Source organism: Myotis brandtii, unplaced genomic scaffold, assembly GCF_000412655.1.
Source record: "Myotis brandtii unplaced genomic scaffold, ASM41265v1 scaffold305, whole genome shotgun sequence".
Lineage (NCBI taxonomy): Eukaryota > Metazoa > Chordata > Mammalia > Chiroptera > Vespertilionidae > Myotis > Myotis brandtii.
Genome location: NW_005361652.1, coordinates 546,848 through 569,746, shown reverse-complemented (window position 1 = coordinate 569,746; position 22,899 = coordinate 546,848). Strand labels below are relative to the sequence as shown.

Below are 22,899 nucleotides of genomic sequence, written 5' to 3'. Positions count from 1 at the left end.
GATCTTAGCCCAGAAGACAAAGAAACAATTTTCGGAAGAAAAAGGAAGAGACATAAAGACATAATAGCAATATATCACAGTTGTTGACAACTGGGCCTCAAGTCAGGCCTTGGAATTCCGGTTCCATTGCTTACTAGTTCTGTGACCTTGGACAAGTTATTTGAAGTCTGAGTCTGATTTCCCTCAACAATTAAATGGGAAAGAACTAAGAACTACTCCCATAGGTTTGCCTTGAGGATGAAATGAAATAAGGCCTATAAAGACACAACATCTTTCTCAGTCAAGTTTAGCTAATAGGATTAGCCTTTTAGGAGTTACTGGAGAAATGAATCTATTTATTTAAGTACTTACAGGGATTTTTGTGTGTTTTTTATCCTAAAACATTGTGTCTAGCACTCCCTAGAGAGCACTTGAATTGAGTGCCTGGGTGGCTTAATGGAAAGAAGACTGAACTGGAACTCAGGAGATTTTAGACTCTTCTTTGCTTCTACCAGCTTTATAACCTTGTACTAGTTACTTTGTCAAATGGTAGAGGTAGGAGTTGGAAGCCAAGTTGGCAGAGTGTGCTGAGACAACAGTGAACTAGATGAACTCTAATATTCCTTCCTGTGATTCCTTCCTGCTGTGATTCTTAGATTTTATATTGATTAAAGGAGCAACTGTATCTCTCTTGGTTGATAGTTCATTGATTAGAATGAAATTACTCTTTTTCTCTTTTTTCCCTTGTACTTTTTTATTGTTGACACTACTTTAGTTGTCCCCCATTTCCCCCCTCCACCCAGCCCCTGCCCACCTTGGTCTTCGCATTGAATTTATTGGGGTGACATTGGTTAATAAAATTATAAAGGTTTCAAGTGTATAGTTCAATAATACATTATCTGTATAATGTATTGTGTGTTCATCACCTGAGTCAAGTCTCCTTCATCACCATTTATCCCCCCCTTTACCCTCTTCTACCACCCCTACCCCCTTTTCCCTCTGGTAATCCACCATAATGTTGGCTGTCTGTGAGTTTTTTGTGGGTGTTTTTTGTTTTTGTTTTTTACTTACTCTTTTCTTAAAAGCTAATAAAAATGAAGAATAAGAACTTGGTAAATTTTAAAGTCCTTACATTTTAATTGGCTACTTAAATGCAAGGGTTTGACTTTGTCTCCTCCAAATGAGATTTGCTTGCATAAATTATTTGGAATTGAAGAGTAGTCTTTAATTAAAGAGTTTCTACTTAAACTATTTTCATCCTAATTCTGTTAAGGATATAAGCTTAATATTTATCTGATAGTTTTAGGGGTAATAAAATTAAATTTTGTTGCACTACCACTGTGTGCCCAGCACTCTGCATACACCTTGGTTTCTAAAGTGCTGAATTTTGGATAGCAGACTGCCTTGTTGGCAGAGAAAGGGTGGAGGACAAAAAGAAGTAGCGGTGGAGGAAACGTGGACAAGAAATGGCAATGTGAGCCCATCTGGTGTTGCTCAGTGGTTGAGTGTCAACCTATATACCAGGAGGTCAAGGTTGGATTCTTGGTCAGGGCATATGCCCTCATTGCCGGCTTGATCTCCAGTGTGGGGTGTGCAGGAGGCAACCGATCTATGATTCTCTCTCATCATTGATGTTTCTATCTCTCTCCCTCTCCCTTCCTCTCTGAAATCAGTAAAACTATATTTTTAAAAAAGAATGTGAATCAAATTCTGGATTTACCATACAATAGCTTTGTGTCCTTAGTCAGATTATTTAACTTTACTGAGTCTCAGTTTCCCTATCCATAAGATGGCGATAATATTTACATTGCTGTGATTATTAATGATAACATGTGTAAACTACCTAGCAGATAATAAACACTCAAAGTTAATTATGATAATAAGTTGATGCTAACAAGATGTAAAAAAATAACATACAAATATATGATTATGCAACTGTTAGTTTGAAGACATGAAAACACTGGGAATCTAATCATGGCTGTTTTGCTTCAGAATACTATCCTATATAATAAAAGCCTAATATGCAAATAGACCGAACTGGTGGAACAACCGGTCGCTATGACGCACACTGACCACCAGGGGGCAGATGCTCCACGCAGAAGCTGCCCCCTGGTGGTCAGTGCGCTCCCACAGGGGGAGTGCCATTCAGCCAGAAGCCAGGCTCATGGCTAGTGAGTGCAGCAGCGGTGACAGGAGCCTCTCCTGCCTCTGCTGCAGGCAGGTGGTAAGGAGCAAGGAGTCCAGGACTGCAAGAGGGCGCAGCCCTCCCCCCACCCAATGCATGAATCTCGTGCACCAGGTCTCTAGTATAGAAATAAAGCCCTAAATGTTGATCACTTAATTAAATTACATCCAGAAAGGTATTTTAATACTTTAAAGATTTCTTATTATCTGAGATTATGACTATGGCAAAGTTTACCATTAGACTAATTAGCTATAAAAAAGCTAACTGGTTCCTTGAGGTATGGAATCACATTTATCTCTTGAACTCCTGGAGAAATTACTTTTCAACATGGGGGACAACACTCTTTCACGTGTATTGTTGAACATTTGGCAAAGTGCTATTTCTCATTTGTTTTGCTCATTCCTGAGATAAATCCTAGGGTTCATTGTAATCTCTGGTCAAAAACGACCTATGTTGGATCTTAGTGGCAGAGAGGTAGTACTGAGGTTTAAGTGTTGATTATTTCAATATGTATTGCTATGAATTGCACAAGGGTCACCAAATGTGGAAAAGCCAGTGTTGTCTTCTTTGTTCACAAAATCTCTCTTCACCCACTATCACAGGGGACTGTGCTTAAATTGTTTGATCTTTGAGTTTATGCTGAGCATCCACACTCTTACCTATTACAATCCTATGACCATGAAGACCCATTTGTTCCAAGACAACAGAACTAATTGGTTTAGTTCTGGCTTAGAACTGTTTTTAGAATAGTTGCTTTAAAACTGTTGTTTATCAGAGAGAAATTCCACTATGTAAGAGCAATTGATTAGAAAAATGAGGCTGTTTTTATGTATACTGACATTTTACAAAAGGTAAGCTGTAGCTTTGTATCAACGCATGCAGTTTATTTCTGTATAGTATTATTTGGGTTGCAAAGTATTCAGAAAATCCTGATTCACACAGATAATTGTAAATGATATACATTTATTAACAGCTTGCCTTGCTATCTCTCAATATTTTTCAGTCAAATTGATCCAGAAACCTGGAAGAAATTAAGAGAATATTTTGGTTTCAAAGTTTAATTACTATTCATATTTCTTAACTACGAAAATAAGATAAGAAGCAACCCAAACTTAGACTAAGCACTAATGCCTTCTAAAATGTAGGATTGTCACAATGAGACAAGGTACACATGTTTTTTGTTATTGTGCAACTAATTGTTCTGCTTTCACCATGCAGATGGGTCTGAACTTTGCATGCTGTCTAATTTAGCACATCCCACAGGTTCAAATGGTGTAGATACTTGCTTGTCAAATTTTCCTTGAGTCAACATGTGCAGGCATAAGTTTATTGAAAGATCTGTGTAGAGCTACAACCTTCATAACCCATAACACATTTATAAGAACTTGAAACATATTCAAAGGTATGGCAGGAGAGGCATCATTTCTGAGCACTGTAAGAAAGTGTATGAACTAAGTAGTTTAAGTTAATTATTGGGTAGAAAACAGTTGCTTCTATATAATGTTGGAAGACAGTAGAGCATATTAAGAGGTTGGCTCTGTCAATTACTATTCTTAAAATCTTAGACCATTATTTTACTTCTCTAAGTCTCAGTTTTCTCCTATGTAAGATGGGCATAATAATAAACTTGCCTTATAAAGTTGCTGTTATTAAATGAAATAATACAGATAAAGTGTTTAAGACAGTTACTGACATATAGGAAATTGCTATAATTTTTTATCACAGTTAACATAGTTAAATGTATTTAGAAAATGAAAGTAGAATCTGTTTGTAGTACACAATTTGAAAATGAATGGCCGAGAGTACTTCAAAGTCTACATTACCTGAAATCCTAAATTTAACTCTTTTTTGTTATTGTTGTCAATCCTCACCCAAGGATATTTTTTCCATTAATTTTTTCCATAGAGAGAGAGATTGGGAGGGGGAGAGAGAGAAAAACATCAATGGGAGAGAGATGATGTGAGAGAGACACATCTATTGGCAATTGGTGTGGGACAGGGAGCCTGTAACAGAGGTATGTGCCCTTGACAGGAACTGAACCCTGACCCTTCACTCCGTGGTTGACATTCTAACCACTGAGTAAACCAGCCAGGGCCTAAATTTAACTCTTTAGGAATAGGGTGAATAGACTGAATTCCTTACAAGAAAATGATCTTTTGATCCACCTGTGTTTGTCATTGTTTTCGCAAATAACTGCTTCTCCTTCAATCTCCTACCAATTTTTTTTTCTATTCACAAAGACTTTGGGATAGTATTTTATGCTGACTTATCACTACCCAATCCCTTCTCACCCACTTGATATTTATTTTTTATTCTGTTTTCTTTTCTAGGAATTTGACTTTGAAAAGAATCCTTTTTAGTATTGTGAGAGGTTCAAAAGAGGATGAGAGGGGATTGAGTGTGATAATTTACCAAAGTAAAGTACCATTCCTAAATCTGTTTCCAAATACATCCTTTTTGATATCTCTGCAGTATTGTATTGATACTATTGACCACTCCTTTGAAATCCTCTCCCAAGCAGTATCTGACTTTTCATGCCTCTCATTTGTTTCATTTTTATTACTTTACTAGTGGCCTGGTACACGAATTCATGCACATTGAAAGGAAATTAATTAGAAGAAAGATTCGTGCGTTAATTACGTTACTGCAAAAAATTACATGTCAAAATAGTATATATAATATTTATATATCTATAAGCCTAATTGACCAAATGACCAAATGACTAGTCGACCAGTCGCTATGACACACACTAACCACCAGGGGACATATGCTCAATGCACAGGATCGGGCTCCCTCCTGTCTGGATCGGACCTTCAGGGATTGGGCTCCCTCCTGTCTAGATAGGGCCTGTGGGGATCAGGCCAAAACTGGCTATCCGACATCCCCTGAGGGGTCCTGGATTGCGAGAGGGTACAATCCGGGCCAAGGGTCTCCACCGGTGCACGAATCCATGCACCGGGCCTCTAGTAGTAGTATAAAACACGTATGCAATTGGCACCAGCGAGAGCTTTATATGTATCATGCATGCATGAGTCAATGTTTATTTCTAAATTGCTACTGCATGGCATATGTACCCGCCGGTTGGACGGTCGGATGGATGTACAGTCAGTCACTTAGCCTTATATATATATAGATTAACTCATTCATTTAACACCTCTTCTTCCTTGCATTCAAAACTAGGCCCTCAACATTTCCCCCTCCAATGAATAAGTGCCACACCAGTTGATTCTATCACTTTAAATCTTTTAACATATGTTCCCTTCTTTTCTGCAACTGTTACTACTCTGCTTTCAGTTCCTATGTCTTCTCTTAGGAACATATGCTTAATCTCCTAATTTAATTGGTCTCCCTGCCTTCAGTGGTTACTTCCCTCCAGTTCTTCTTCTACATTGCCACTGGTACACACCTTTCATCACATATATGCCATTGTTCAAAATAGCATTACTTATAAATTTGGACTACATTTCCCAGAAGAATCTTAATGTAGTCCCAACCTACTTTTAAAGCTTTATATACCTCTTCTCTCATGTTGATCCCTGCATTTTTTCTCTTCTTTCCATTATCATTTCTTTGCCTGTACTTCTGCTTTTGCTTACATATTCTTTTCTTCCCAGCTCTGCTGGTCAAAACTTACTCAACCTTCAAAACCCAACACAAATGTCGCCTTATCTGTGAAGTATTTCTCAATTCCTTCTCTTCCTCTTCCCACCACAGCCCACATCAAAACCAAAATAATTTTTTTCTTTTCTCCCTTAGTACTTCATCTCTAGTGGTTTCTTTTTTCCTACTTGGTCATGATCATTTTAATATTTTATTAATTTTCATATTTCCTGCTGAAATATTTGTACTGTAAGTGCTTGGTAATGTGGGTGGAGTTGCCTTAAATATATATCCATGAATTCCAGAGGTTCATAAGCTTCATTAGAAAAGTATCTAATGGAAGGGGATCGAAGTTCAATTTATTAACACATTGTGTACCGCATAGAAATCTCTAAGACATATGCCAGGGACCGCACGTTTTTGGGCAAACTGCACATTATTTAAATCATCATAATGCACTTTAGGTGTTGTTTTTCAATAATTATAACATTTTTATTTACAAAAACAATTAAACAATTAAACAATTAAAGTTCCTAGTACTTTTTTAATGTATGGTACTGCGTAAAACATTTTCCTCTATGAAGAGGGACCAAACAAAATTTACATAAGTATCTAGATTCGCTCCTTTTTCCATGGGCGTGAAAAACGAGAACACTCGTGAGCGGTCCTTAACAGATGGCACGCGAAACACGAGAAAACTCCTGAGCGGTACGAAATGTGTTAAGCATTTATCAAGTATATATTGTATGCTATGTACTGTGCTTCTTGCCTGAATACCCAAAATAATTAATGTAAAGTAGGAGAAATAAGAATATACAAATATTTCAAGAATGCAAGTTTCCTAATTTTTATGGTGATCACCATCATGGGCCAGTTGATGGGTTTCAAATGGCAAAATGACTTGGGTAACAAAGAAATAGTGACAATGAATTTTTACATTGAACTTTTCCCATTTTATTTTGGATAGAGGCCCAATGCACGAAGATTCGTGCAAGAATGGGCCTTCCTTCCCCTGGCTGCCAGCACTGCCTTTGCTCTGGCCGGAGACGCTCTCTCTGGCCTGGAGCTGCCTTTCCACCTTCCCACGCTGCCCAGAGGCCCGGATTGGCTGGGGCAGTGTGGAACGCCTGTGTTGTCACCATGGCAACAATGCAAGGGTCCCACCCCACCCGTGGCCACATGGCGCCTGCGTATGCAAATTAACCCGCCAGCTTTGTTGGGTTAATTTGCATACTCACTCCTGATTGGCTGGTGGGTGTCGCGAAGGTATGGTCAATTTGCATCTTTCTCTTTTATTAGTGTAGATGTTTTAAAATTTTTATTTACACCAACATTCAATTTATGTCTCCAATTAAAATGCTTCCCTTGAACATGTTGATGAATAAGGAATTCTATTACATAAAAACCTTAAATAAATATATAGTTTGGTAAGCAAATTGTTTTTCTAAGCATATAAATAAACTTTTATCCCCCCCCCCACCCCAGTCCCTGTAAAATATCTGTTATCTTGTATAGAATACTATTTTTAATCTCTGTTCCCAGGCTTATGGAGGAAATAGAGGAGAGTACCAAAGACATTTTCTAAGTTATTTTCTATTATAAAATTAATTATGCTTCTTGCAGTAAACTTAGAAAATACAAAAACAAGTTTAAAAATAAAAATAAAAACTATGCATAATTCCACAGAGGTAGTACCATTAATATTTCTTCCTGTCTCTTTTTCCATGTCTAGGTATATTTTTGTATCCTACTTTTATCTTAATGATTATTTATTTCATGAGTATTAATGTAGTATTAAGAAAATAGGTATAATTTAAGTTGCATAGATATAACCATTTTAGCATTTAGGAGTGTTTTTGTTGTCATTTTCTTCTTTTTTTCTGCATACATATTATTTAAAGAATTATATACTATACTAGAAGCCTGGTACATGAATTTTGTGCACAGGGGGGGTGGTCCCCTCAGCCCGGCCTGCACCCTCTCCAATCCGGGACCCCTTGGGGGATGACCAACTGCCGGTTTAGGCCTGATCCCCAGGATCGGACCTAAACCCACAGTCGAACATCCCTCTCACAATCCAGGACTGCTGGCTCCTAATCGCTCACCTGCCTGCCTGCCTGGTTGCCCCTAACTGCCTCTGCGTGCCAGCCTGATCACCCCTAACTGCCCCTGCTGTTGGCCAGGTCGCCTCCAACTGCCCCCTCCCTTCTGGCCTGGTTGCTCCTAACTGCCCTCCCCAGCCAGCCTGGTCGCCCTGAACTGCTGTCCCCTGCCTGGTTGCCCCCAACTGCCCCCCTCGCCAGCCTGGTCACCTCTTACTGCCTCCCCTGCCGGCCTGGTCGCCCCAAACTGCACCTCCCCTGCTGGCTTGGTCACCCCTCACAGCCCCCCTGCTGGCCTGGTTGCCCTACGCAGCCTGCTTATTCAGTCATTTGGTCACCCCTCACGGCCCCCCCACTATCCTGGTCACCCCACACAGCCTGCTTGTTCAGTCATTTGGTCATCCCTCATGGCCCCTTTGCTGGCCTGGTCACCCCACACAGCCTGCTTGTTCAGTTGTTTGGTCGTCCCTCACTAACCTCCCTGCCGGCCTGGCCGTAGGCAGCCATCTTGTGAGGGTGTGAGGGTTAATTTGCATATTACCTATTTATTATATAGGATATACAGTTTGATATGCTGCTTGTGATTGTAAGCATTTCCCCATGTAATTAAAAATAGAAAGAGGGTTCTCTTACTAGTATAAGTTGAAGGTGGTAGTCTTTGACTAGAGGCAGTTTGAACATCTCTTCCAAAAAGTAACAGGGAGCACAGAATTGTTGACATGTAGTGGTGTGAATTAGAACATTTAAAACAAAAATATGCACCAGAGAGTTTTACATAAAAATATACTTACTAGCCATAAATTTTATGTGGTCTAACCCACATGCAGTGCCTATTGTGGCCTCGGTCTTTTGAAAGTTTTGATCACCATTTTACTTTAGTTCCTTTTCTCCCATGAAATTCCTACAGTTTACAAATGAGATTTGCACCCAGTTTCTGTTTTGCTTGGTTAAGTAACACCTCATTGACTAAAATGGCTTTTCTTTTTCATGATGGTCACTGAACTGTAAACTATTGTTGGGGTTTTCCCTAAAGGGTACTTGATAGGGTACCGCAGGTATTGCTTAGCCATGAATACTTTTTTGTATATGTAAATTTAATTGAAGCATAAATACGTACCATAAAATTCAGAAATCATTAGTGGATAGCTCAGTGAATTTTCACAAAGTGAACACACTTGTGTAACCAGCATCTCGATCAAGAAATAGAACAGTACCAGAATCTCAGAAGACTACTGCACACACCAAGATGAAGAATTTTTGAAGCAGCCCAATTGTCAACTTTGCCTCCTGAGGGAATGATGTCTTGCAGCATGTGGTAGGAGCCTAGTCACCCACGAAAACAGTCATCTTCACTGCATTGAAGCTAGTTAACTATCGTGATCCTCAGCTACATACTATAGGGAATTATTTCTAACCATAGAGTACATGCACTTTTGATGTGCTTACTAAGCAAGTTCAGAGTTGCCACATTTTGATGTTAACACCAACTTTGAAGCCCTTTGGGCAAAGCAGAGCACAAAGGCTTTTTGTTATTAATTCATTTTTTGTTCTTTTTCTTTATTGGCTCTATGTATGTCTTCCTATTATAGTGGTATATAGTTAATTACTGCTTGAATTTATCAGTAGGCTTATTACAATATTGATTTCTTTCAAAAAGAAAATTTGGTGATTCATTTCTAACTTGATGGAGGCTGTTATATTCACAACCTAGTTGTGATTTACTTGGTTTTAATGCTTGAATGCTCAAGTTAGATATAAATCAGTGATTTTCAAAACCCTATCTAACCCTATTTATTTTTATCTTTTTTGAAAGACAATGGTACTAGAACTCACTTGATATATGTGTACTGGTATATGTTTTTCTCAAGATATTAATCACTATCATTTCAGATAAAATGTTGAAGTAGCTTAGGTAAATGCTGCCTAAAACTAAAAAGTCTTAACTTTTAAAAAGAAAATGCACCAAAATATTACCCTTGATTATTCCAGGTTGGTGAAATATGGGTGATTGTTTTTCTCTGATTATTTTTTTTTTTGTATTTTCTGAACGTTCTATAATGAATAACCTTTATACTTATAATTAGAAAAACCAGTTATTTAAAAAAATACTCCTATAATGTTAATAAATCTTAAAGAAAGCATTAATAATGCAACTATAGTAACAATAGGAACAAAGCATATTTGATAGAAATGATTTACAGACTACTATGAAAATTTTAAAAAAATTGGTTTGGCCTTTTGAATATATCTAACACATATAATTGTTAGGGTGGCTCTTTCTTGTTAGCATTTGTTTCTTAATATGTAAAATGAACCTCGAACACTGAAGAACTGACTTTTTCTATTTTAATATGGACTATTTCATTTCTCTTTACCCTTTGTATCACTATTTATATTTTTTCTTCCCCCCTTACACACCTACCAGTATATACACACACACCTCACCTTTTTTGGTATTTATTTTTCTTTCACATAAGAAGCTTTCTTCTTCTCACTAGCTCTCTTCAATATCTACTATTTTCAATACTTTTAAGATTAGTGCAAAGTTTAACATCTTAGAATGAAGAAACAAATATATTGGCAGTTTTCACCCATGACATATTGGGTTCATCTGATGACAATAGTTTTTGTCATTCTATAAGACAAGATGAATTTTTAGAATAAGGGCAGAAAGGAATCATGGTGTTCTTATTTTACACTTTGTTAATGATATGCAGAACATACAAGCTAAATCAAAATTGCACTGAAGACATTAAAATTGAGTTACTTGTTTTTTTTTAATTTTATTGAATTTATAGGGGTGATATTGGTTAATAAAATTGTATAGATTTCAAGTGTACTTGTTTTTTAAATTAGCATTTCCCTTGAAATGATATTCTGCTATAAAGAACTCCACCAGTTGGTGGTTTGCACAAGAAATTGTCTAATTCAAGGGTAGCTTCTGTACCCTACTTTTCCTCATGGGACACATTTCATGACCTACTTTTCTATCCCCTTTCTCTTCCTTTAATAGCATTATTAACCCTACTTTATATAATCTTATATACACAATCAAATACACACACACAAACACAAACACACACATTCTTGGAGCCCCATCTTCCTTTTTAAAATATTTGAACTTCCTTTTATGTAATTCCACTTCTTTTTAAATGAAGTTGAACATTATAACAAACTAGTGTTCTCAATACCTAAGGACCTTGAATGTGTCCATAACTCACTCTCACAATCTCCGCAAAAACTTATCAATCATGTGATCCTCCTGATTAAATATGTATTTTTCTTATGTGCCAATATTTAAGATACATTTTAAATGCTTTTGTTTGTTTTGGGTATTTCAGTTATATTGTTTTTTTGACAAGTTTTGTTACAAATATCAGTTAAATAATAATTTCCATATGCTTTGCAGTTTTTAGCCCTCAAAGCATTTCACATGCACTAATCTGTGGACTCATTTAGGAACCGAAACACTGTTTAGCAACATTACTATAAGAAAATGTATTGTCTTTAATTCCAAACAACAACCCACTAGTGTACCTGTTGTGGTTATTGTTAATAATGATAGGCCCATGGCAAAAACTAAAAGCATTTCTCCTAAGAACAGGTACAAGACAGGAATGTCTGCTTTCACTGCTCTTATTCAACATAGTACTGGAAGTTCTAACCTTAGCAATCAGACAAGAAGAAGAAATAAAAGGTATCCAAATTGGAAGGGAGGAAGTAAAACTGTCATTATTCACAGATGGCATGATTGTACATAGAAAACCCTAAAGCCTCCATAAAAAAAACTGCTAGATTTAATAAATGAATTTGGCAATGTAGCAGGAAACAAAATCAACACCCAAAAATTGATGGCTTTATTATACACCAATAATGAATTATCAGAAAGGGAAACTAAACAAATAATTCCATTTACCATTGGAACAAAAAAATTAAGATACTTAGGAATAAACTTAACCAAGGATGCAAAAGACATGTACTCAGAAAACTACAGGACGTTGAAAAAAGAGAATAAGATATAAACAAGTGGAAGAACTTACTGTGTTCATGGATTGGTAGAACCAATATCATTAAAATGTCCATAATACCCGAGGCAATCTACAGATTCAATGCAATCCATATTAAAATGCTCAAAATTACGAATCATCCAAGAGATTCAAATAAAAACGACAATTGGGTACCATCTCACACCTGTCAGAATGGCTACCATCAACAAATCAACAAATGATGAGTGCTGGTGAGGATGTGGAGAGAAGGGAACCCTAGTACACTGCTTATGGGAATACAAACTGGTTCAACCATTTTGGAAAACACTATGGAATTTCCTCAAAAAATTAAATATGGAGCTGCCATTTGACCTAGTGATCCCACTTCTAGGAATATATCCCAGGAAAACAGAAACACCAATCATAAGGAATGTATGCACCACTATGTTCATAGCAGCACAATTTACAATAGCTAAGATTTGGAATCAGCCCAAGTGCCCATCAGTAGATGAGTGGATAAAAGAGCTGTGGCACAGTTATACCATGGAATACTATGCAGCAGTAAAAAAGAAGAATCTCTTACTCTTTGAGACAGCATGGAGGGACCTTGAGAATATCATGCTAAGTGAAGTAAGTCAGTCAGAGAAAGACAAGTATCACATGATCTCACTCTATGTGGAATCTAAGTAACAAAATAAACTGATGAACGGAAGCATGGAACAGAGTGCAAAATCTCAAAGGGAAGGTGTGGGAGGGTGGGTAGGTGGGAGGTAATCAACCAAAGGCTTTGTATGCATAACCCATGGACACAGACAATGGGAGTGGGCTGGAGGGAGTCAATGTGGGAAAAAAGGGGACATATATAATACTTTCAACAATAAAGAATTATTTTAAAAATTATAGGCCTATGAAATATAGTTTATTACAGTTGACCCCTGAACAACATAGGTTTGGACTGTGCAGGTCCACTTATACATGGATTTTTTCAATAAATATACAGTTAATCAAAACAAAAATAAGGTATCATCTCACATCTGTCAGAATGGCTATCATCAACAAATCAACAAATGACAAGTGCTGGCCAGGGTGTGGAGAAAAAGGAACCCTCTTGTACTACTGGTGGGAATTCAGACTGGTGTAGCCACTGTGGAAAACAGTATGGAGTTTCCTAAAAAAATTAAAGGTGAAAGTTCCATTTGACCCAGTAATCCCACTTCTAGGAATATATCCCAAGAAAACAGAAACACCAACCAGAAAGGATCTATGCACCCTATGTTCATAGCAGCATAATTTACAATAGCTATGATTTGGAAACAGCCTAAGTGCCCATCAGCAGATGACTGGATAAGAAAACCATGGTACATCTACACAATGAAATACTACGCTGCAGTAAAAAAGAAGGAATTCTTACCATTTGCAACAGCATGGATGAAACTGGAGAGCATTATGCTAAGCGAAATAAGCCAGTCAGAGAAAGATAAATATCACATGATCTCACTCATTTGCAGGAGGCAGCTGATTGATGTTTCTAACTCTCTATCCCTCTCCCTTTCTCTCTGTAAAAAAATCAATATAATAAATAAATAAATAAATAAATAAGTAAATAAATATACAGTTGACCCTCCATATCCCAGGGTTGCACCTCAACCATGATAGAAAACAATATTTTGGATCTGTAGTTGGGAATCTTTGGATAGTGAGGGCCGACTATGTGCATTGTTCTATGTCATGTCACATAAGGGACTTGAACATATCCATTTTATATAAGGGATGTCCTAAAACCAATCCCCTGCTGATACCAAGGGACAAGTATAATTAAGTTTGGGGAGAGGAAAAATTTATATATGAATTTTCAATGCTATGGGGTCATCACTCTTAACCCTTCTCCCCCATTGTTTAAGAGTCAACTGTAGGAGACATAAAATGGTGGCTGAATAGTCAGACGTGGCCCGAGCATTATCCCAGAACAGATAGAAGGAGCATCTAAACTGAATAACATCCACCCGGAATTGGTGAAGTAGACACTGGTGAGACAAAACAAAAAATTAGCAAAGAGGAAGTGCTGGAAAATGGCAGTGGAATAGGCGAATGTGTCCCAAGCCTTGTCCCGGAGCAGATGGAACGAACAACTAAATCAAATAATATCCACCCCAAATTGGTGAAGTAGACACAGCTGATGAGACAATCCTCAACTAGGAAGGGCAGAGGATGCCTGGAGATTGGTAAAATGAGGGATCTGGGCTGGAAAGAATTGCAAGACCCCTGAGCCCAGAGGGTCAGAAGGAAGCCACATGGCATCGAGGCTGCGTCCTTTTGGACAAGCTTAGTGTCTGACTGTGGAAAGAAGGTCTGCAGCACTGCCGGCAGCAGGGGGTTCTAGATCTGGGTCCACAGTCACAAGAGACTGAGCCCAGAGGGACAGCCTGGATGGCTGCCCAAGCCGTGCCATGCCAGGGGGAGAGAGGCTTGCAGTGGAGCAGTTCTTTACCCTATTTTTGGTCTTTGCTTTTATTCACTAAACCTAGTTCATAGGACTTTTCAAATACAAATAATCACCTGTTGCTGAGGTGCAGGTGGAGGTGAGGACTTGTTGAGTCTGAGGAGAGATTATGGAGAAGAGCAGGTCAGGGAGAGGTGACCAGGAGTCCAGCACTGGGACATTCCTGACACTCCGGACCTAAGCAGCCATTTTCTCCTGCAGAGTTAGCCCCTCCCAGCAGCCTCCAGACAACCAATACAGCCACACCCAAACTACACCCTGAGTGGAACAAAGGTCACAAAAATCTGAATAGCTCCTAAGAGCCTTCAGGGACTGGGTTGAAGAGAGACCTTTCAGTCCCAGAAAGCAATACAGCAACCTCCCTAACTGTAGCCCTGTCAGAAACAGCTGCTTGAGAGATTAAGTTTGACAGTGGGCAGACAGGTTAAGTGGGCAGATTGGTCCTGCCTGCTGGCAATCAAGGAGGTGGAGATAGACACAAACAGAGGAGCCATGAATCACTTGGAACTTCAACATGGTGCTAACTACCTAACAGGAAACTGAGAGGTGGCAGACAGTACATAAGAGTGGAAACTTAAGCCAGCTCCCATAGGGCATTAAAACTCAGCTGAAAGGAATGACACTTCACATTTTTATTTTATTTAAATAAAATAAAATTTATCTTTTATTTAAATTTTTTCCTCTTTATTTTCTTTTTTTGTTTGTTTCTTTGTTTTTTATTTTTTCCATTATTTTTTCTTTATTCTATTTTTTAATGTTATTTTATTTTATCTTATTTTTTTCCTCTCTTTCTTTTCTTCTTATCCACTCATCCTCTTTCTACCTCTACTATACTGAACTGAGGTCCTCCCCCATATTCATTCAATTCCTTAACCTTACTTTCTGTATATAAGATTCTGTACCCACCCTCTTTTCTGTGTGTTTGTTGTTTTCATTTTTTGGTTTATCTGTTTGTTCTGTGGTGTGTTCTTCCCATATATATACTTTTTTCTTTATCTTCCTATTTCTTCTTTTTCTTTTCTCTCTTACCATTTTTTCTTCCCTCGATATCATTTTTGCTCTCTTTTCTCTCCCCTAATTCTCTTTTCTCTGGTAGTCACTTCTACTGGGGTTATCGGTGTCATGAGTACATTCATGTTTTGTTCCCTTTGTGTCATGTCTTGTTGAGTTGTATTTTGTGCTGTTTGGTCAACATGGTAGAGAGCGAGCCACATAACCAGACAACTTGAGAGGAGACTCCATCCACAAATGGGATAATAACACTCAAGACCCAACTACACCAAGAGAACCCAAATATCTCAGGTAGGGGGCATCCGTAGATTAGCCAGCCCAGAAGACCTGAGAGATTGCACCACTGGGTCCCACAAAACATCTAATATATAAGACAAATTCAAAAATTTTGGGTGGCATAGCAGTTTGATATAATACATAGAAGCAATCACAAAGGAACAGAAAAAATGGGGAGACATTCTAAAGAAAAGGAGGAATCACCAGAAAAAGAAATACTAGTAAATGAAATCGCGGTGAGCAATTTTTCAGAGAAAGAATTCAGAGCAATGGTCATAAGGACACTGAAAAGGATGGAAGACAAAATCAACATGTGTAAAAATCAAGAGGAAATGAAAAGAATCAAGAGGAAATGAAGAATGACATAGCCACAATAAAGAACACAATGGAAAGTTTCAACAGTGGACTAGAAGAAGCTGAGGACCACATCAGTGAGTTAGAAAACAAGGTAGAAAAAACCACCCACGCCCTAACCGGTTTGGCTCAGTGGATAGAGCATCCGTCTGTGGACTGAAGGGTCCTGGGTTCGATTCCGGTGAGGAGCATGTACCTTGGTTGTGGGCACATCCCCAGTAAGGGGTGTGCAGGAGGCAGCTGATCTATGTTCTCTCTCCGATGTTTCTAACTCTCTATTCCCTCTCCCTTCCTCTCTGTAAAAAATCAATAAAATATATTTTTAAAAAAACAACACCCAAGCACAGCAGCAACTGGAAAGAAAACTTAAAAATCAGGAGGAGAGACTAAGGGAGCTTTGAGACAACACAAAATGAAACAATATCCACATAATTGGGGTGCCAGAAGGAGAGGAAGCAGAGCAAAGAATAGAAAACCTGTTTGAAGAAATAATGACAGAAAACTTCCCTGATGTTGGGAAGAAAAAGTCACACAAGTCCAAGAAGCACATAAAGTCCCAAACAAGATGAACCCAAAAATGCTGACACCGAGACACATCATAATTAAATTGGCAAACATCAATGACAAAGTAAGAATCTTAAAGGCTGCCAGAGAGAGACAGAAAGTTACCTAGAAGGGATCTTCCATTAGAATATCGACTGATTTCTCAACTGAAACACATCAGGCCAGAAGGGAATGGAAGGAAATATACAAAGTGATGCAAAGCAAGGAACTGAATCCAAGAATACTATACCCAGCAAGGCTATCATTCAAAATTGAAGGTGAAATCAGGAGCCTCACAGACAAGAGTCAACTCTATATTATTCCCAATCATGCTTGTTTAGACAGTTTTCTCTACTTATTCAATTTCCTTGTAATGTTCATAAAAGCTCTATCTCACCTTTTCCATGTGTTTCACCTTAAGGACTCATTTTGTTTTCCTAACCTATGATGATCTAAAAATAATTGGCTTATTTTTAATAGCACTCATAATGTTCCTAAAAGTTTTAGGAACATAACTTTGATTTGTGGCTTTATTAGCCATTAATAGATTTACAAGTTGGTACATCTTTTCTCATTAGACAATTTCAACAGTCATTTAGATAAAGGCTAGAAAAATATGGTTATATATTTTAATTAATTATTTTATTTTCTACAAGTTTTATGTAAATATTTATTTTTATTTCTCTTGAATGTATATATAGGAATAGAATTTCTTGGCTAAATGGTAACTCTATCATTAACTTTTTTACAGCTTTTAATTTATCTTTAGTGTTGAAAGTTAGGAAATATGGTTATATTGAGTGAGGCTTTCATTTATAGATCTACAAACAAGCTATATTTAACACAGCTCCAAAATACTTTGAGTTGTAGCGTATTTCGAATTCTTGTTTTCCACCAACATCATTTCATTTTGGCAAGGGAACAGGATGTGTAAGAGAGACATAAACTGGCCAGTACAAAAGCCATCACCCCCACCCACCAGCCCACCCTTTTTGCTACTTCTATCTAACTGATGACTTTTATTTCAACTTGCAAACAAGACACAGAAATTTACTTACCTTGAATAATGTAATTAAAAGCTAACAGATTATCCTTTGATGGTAAGGAAAGCTACATGATTGCTCTATTTTTATTTCAATCTATTGTACCAAAGACGAATGTGTTCCATTTGAAATTGGGAGACAACATATTACAATGGAAGGACAGGTGTCATTGAGTCAGACTGCGTGGCTTGAACTGCAGCCCTACCAATTAATAAATATGTGATATTGGGCAAGTTGTTAACCTGGACTTCATTTATCTTGTTCATAAGAGGGAGGATAATAATGCCCAGTTTTTCTATAATGTAAATAAAGTATTTGACACCTAACGGACATTTAGTAAATGTTTATTTTCTTGAGCCTTTTGCTAACAATTTTATTGCTAAACATAATATTTCTCCTTTGGTAATTATAATTGTTCACTCCCACATTTTAAAATATGTAAATGTTTTATATGTAGAAGCAGAAAAAAACTGTGACATCCAAACTGCTGTTTTTCTGGGCAGTTTCTGACATATTCAGAGAAAAATCACATAATTAAAAAACTGAAACAACTATTTTGTCCTCCTGTGTATTTCCATTTTAAACAGCAGCAAGAACTTAAAATCAAGAAGTTAAGTTCTAACAATAGAAATGGCTGTGGACCTTTTGATGGCACAGTAGATAAGTGAGGAGACTTAGGAATCAAGTGGATTTTTACTTGAACTCCAACCTATCATGTAATAGCTTTGTGACCATAGCCAAATTAACCTCTTTGGCTAAGGTCACAAATCTATTACATGAACTCAGTTTTTAAATCTGTAGAAAAGGGGACGACAGTACTTACTTCATAGGGTTATTGTGAGGGATAAATTAGATAATATATAAAGCACTTAGTATACAGCCTGATTCATTAAAGGATAGCTTAACCACCTCCTCACCATCATCTAAAGCCTTGTCTTGGAGATTGGCAATACATGTCACAGCAGGCCTTCTCAGAGACTCTGATATGTTAAAGAAACACTATATAATTTTATTCAGTGCATTATTTTCTAAATTATTTATCTATATAACCCTTTTCTCTCAAAATACTTAACATCTGAAACATAATTTGGAAAACACTGATTGCCAATCTCTCTCTCTCTCTCTCTCTCTCTCTCTCTCTCTCATTTTATTACAATGACCTCATATTTTAACTGTATCAAAGTTTCAGCAATGTCAAGGAGTGACTAAACCAGTTATCTCACTATGATAAGAACAGAATGTTTTCAGTGTGATGACAAATTTTAGTTATACTGTAATTCTTTGTATTAATATGCTACCTTCTATATCAGCTTAATGTGACTTCATTTAGAAGTAGTCCATTGTATAAATGTACCACAGCTTTTTAATCCACTCATCCATTGATGGACACTTGGCCTGCTTTCAAATATTGGCTATTGTAAATAACACTGCAGTGGACATAAGGGTGCATATATTCTTTGGAATTAGTGATTCGGGTTTCTTTGGATATGTTCCCAGAAGTGGAATCAAAGGGAATTAAGCAAAAAACTAAACTCATAGACACAGACAACAGTATGATGATTACCAGAGAGAAAAGGGGCTAGGGAGAGATAGAAGAGCATATAAGGGGGATAAATGGTGATAGAAGGAGACTTGACTTGGGGTGATGAACACACAATACAATATACAGATGACATATTGTAGAATTATAAACCTGATAACCAGTGTAATCCCAATAAATTCAATAAAAAAGAAAAAGTATAGTTCTACAGGATAGGTTTATTCTCCTTACTGACTTTCATAAAAAAACTTATTGTGAAACTATAAAACCACAAGTGAGACAGGTTTCTGTTTGTTTTTATAATTAGTATATGGGCCTTAGTATAGAGGTTAGCTTTTATAATAAATCATAGAGGAGGAAATTTAATATTTTCAGTTGGTAGAATGTTCTTATTTATTAATTTTTATACTAAATGATACCAGAATTTCTTTAGAGGTTACCAAATTCTCTTTTTCTCTAATTCAGATACCTAATAGAATACTAATTTGTACCCTTAGGTTCTTGTGGCGAGGTCAAAATAAATACCCTATCTCTAAACATAATGCTTTTGCTAATTTTAATAATGAATTCAGTTTCCAACATAATTCCCCTATTAGAAAGTATATCTGAAGAGAATGTATATAAAAAGAGGTTCATATTTCAACAAAAGTTTGACTAACTCTTTATGACCAGCACTCTGCTGGATATTGTGGTAGAAGGAGAAGAGTGAGGAGGGAGTAAGTAGCTCAGGATAAACAATGATGTGGTCTTTTTCTTCCTTTCGGGGAGCTCATATTTTCAGGGTCTATTGCATTCCTCCAGAAAACATTAATAAATAGCAACAACAAATGTTGAATTTGGTTTCTAGAAATCTTACTACCCTCAAACAAAAACTATGACAATAAAAAACTTTAGCATAAAAAATTTAGTGCAATTACAGGATACCCAATTAATTAAATAACATTCATACTACAGTTTTTTTTCATGACTTTGAAATAGCCTATCTTATTACTTTCTTTTCCTCAGTATCAGCACAAATTTAAGGTTTTATAGACACTCAAACTGTTCCAACTACCTTAAGACTTCTCTTTTATGACCACTAACCCTCTTCATAAGTGGCCAAAATACTAGTCTCCTATTGAACAAAAATAACTGGATTCTAAATTGAGTTTGGGATTAAAATGGCATCTGTTCTAGCTGCTAAATGTGAGTGAGAAACAGGTATAATCAAGCTCCATTTGGAGAGGGATTTTGCCACCATTAGTAGTTCTACTCTGGCAGTATGGTAATTTCAATGGGATCAGCACTGTGGCAGTGTGCATTGCACTAAACCTAAGGTCTATAGAATAGGATTAGTGTTCAACTTTTTATCTGTGTTTATGTGACATGTTCTTGCTGTAGGCAGACATGTCCTGTCAAGATATGCCATCTTTGAATGTAGAAAAGAGGTGTACCTTAGACTCTGTTCACCACAATTATCTTTAAGGATGAATTTGTTTTCAGATTGAATCAAGATTCAGATTATCACTAAACATAGCATACTTAAAATTGCATTCATCAAACATTTACTTGATATGTGTTACATTCCAGGAACTCTGCTAGATGTTGTAGATACAGTGATGAAAGACCCAGCCCCTAACTTGAAGGAGTTAATAGATTAGTGACACTCAAGAAAACCAGATAACCTCAAGTGAAGTCTGCACTAGACAGTGTAAAAACTGAATGTCTAACCCAGATGGGCCAGTATCTTATAAAAGGAGGTTGAAATGGAGATTTTTAAGGGCCTTTAGCAAGGGAATAATGTGAACATTTTTCCTTTTATTATTTTTATTTATTTCTTTTTAATTGAATTTATTAGGGTGATATTGGTTAATAAAATTACTTAAGTTTCAGGTGTAGAATTCTATAATAGATCATCTGTATATTGTATTATGTGTTCACCACCACAAGTCAAGTCTCTTTCAATCACAATTTATCCCCCCTTTACTCACTTCCATATCCCCCTCAGGTAATCACCATAATGTTGTCTGTGTCTATGAATTTGTTTATATGTTTGTTTTGTTTAATCCCTTCATTTTTTTACACAGCCCTGCAACCTCCCTCCCCTGACAGATGTCAGTCTATTCTCTATATATGAGTGTATGTTTTTTAAAGTTATGTATATATTTTTATTGATTTCAGAGAGGAAGAAATGGGGAGAGAGAGGTAGAAACACCAGTGATGAGAGAGAACCATTGATCGGCTGCCTCCTGCATGCCCCACCCTGGGAATCGAGCCCACAACCTGGACATGTGCTCTGACCAGGAATCAAACTGTGACCTCCTGTTTCATAGGTCTACGCTCAATCACTGAGCCACGCCAGCTAGGCTATGAGTCTGTTTTGTTTTGTGGTTTTTTTGTGTGTTTTTTTAAAATATATTTTTATTGATTTTTTACAGAGAGGAAGGGAGAGGGATAGAGAGTTAGAAACATCGATGAGAGAGAAACATCGATCAGCTGCCTCCTGCACACTCCCTACTGGGGATGTGCCCGCAATCAAGGTACATGCCCTTGACCAGAATCGAAGCTGGGACCCTTGAGTCTGCAGGCTGATGCTCTATCCACTGAGCCAAACTGGTTAGGGCTATGAGTCTGTTTTTATTTTGTTACTTTATTTGTTACATATGAGTGAAATCATATGGTACTTGTCTTTCTCTGACTGCCTTATTTCACTTAGCATAATGCTCTCCAGGTAACTTTTTTTTTCCTTTAAAAAAAAAATGTATCTGGTAGCTGTGAGGGGATGAATTGTAGGGCTAAGACTGCTGGTTTGGAGAGCAATGAGCAGGTTGTTATAGTGATTAAGGTGAGAGACAACTTTTTCACCCAGCACCTGAACTCCCCTCCCCTCTGAGAACTGTCAATCTATTCTCTATCTGAGTCTGTTTCTATTTTGTTTGCTAGTTTATTTTGTTCATTATATTTCATATATGAGTGAAATCATATGGTATCTTTCTTTCTCTGACTAGTTTATTTCACTTAGCATAATACTCTCCAAGTCCATCCATGCTGTTGCATATGTAGATTACTTCTATTCATATTTACAATATTAGAAATTAACACATGAAAGTAATGGGCCTGTTTCTGATGTGACTAATTTTCAGATTTCTCTATGTGAAGTACAAAGTACTTACTAATAAAAATAAAATAATTCTATTGACAGAGTTTTTCTATGCAGGGTAAAGGATTGATATTGATCTGGCCAGAGTGACTGGACCACTATATTGGAGCTCAAACTATAATCAAACTCCAGCCTAATATTTCTAAATATTCAGGCCATACCTTTCACATCAGGCCTTCCAGAGAGATAGCTGTGGTACAGGGACCTTAGGTGAATATGGACAGTGGCAAGCCAAAACTGAGCAAATAGTGGTGGTAATCATTAGTTCCAGGTGTTCTGACATGTTGACACAAGCTGCTGTAAGGCTTGTTAAGGGGTTCCTGCAGCAACCTCCTGGGCACAGTGGGGGTGGAGGGAGCTGTGAATGGGTCAATTTGCTCCCTTCACAGCCCTTCACAAGGACAAGCTACTTTCTTTTTTTTTCTTTTTTTTTCCTCCTTTTATTTTTGGGGGGAGGGCAGTTATGGGGGGACCAGGCCTGCAGGGGAGGGCAGTTGGGGGTGACCAGGCCTGCAGAGGAGGGCAGTTGGGGGTGACTGGGCCGGCAGGGGAGGGCAATTGGGAGCAACCAGGCCAGCAGGGGAGCAGTTAGGCTTCGATCAGGCTGGCAGGGGAGTGGTTAGGGGGTGATCAGGCTGGCA

General features: G+C 37.5%; 1 protein-coding gene across 3 annotated transcripts in view; it reads left to right on the top strand.

Moving 5' to 3' along the window:
- Positions 1 to 22,899, top strand: part of RNF128 (ring finger protein 128, E3 ubiquitin protein ligase) — a 151,325-nt gene that overhangs the window by 47,627 nt on the left and 80,799 nt on the right. The gene's annotated exons all lie outside the window — the stretch shown is intronic.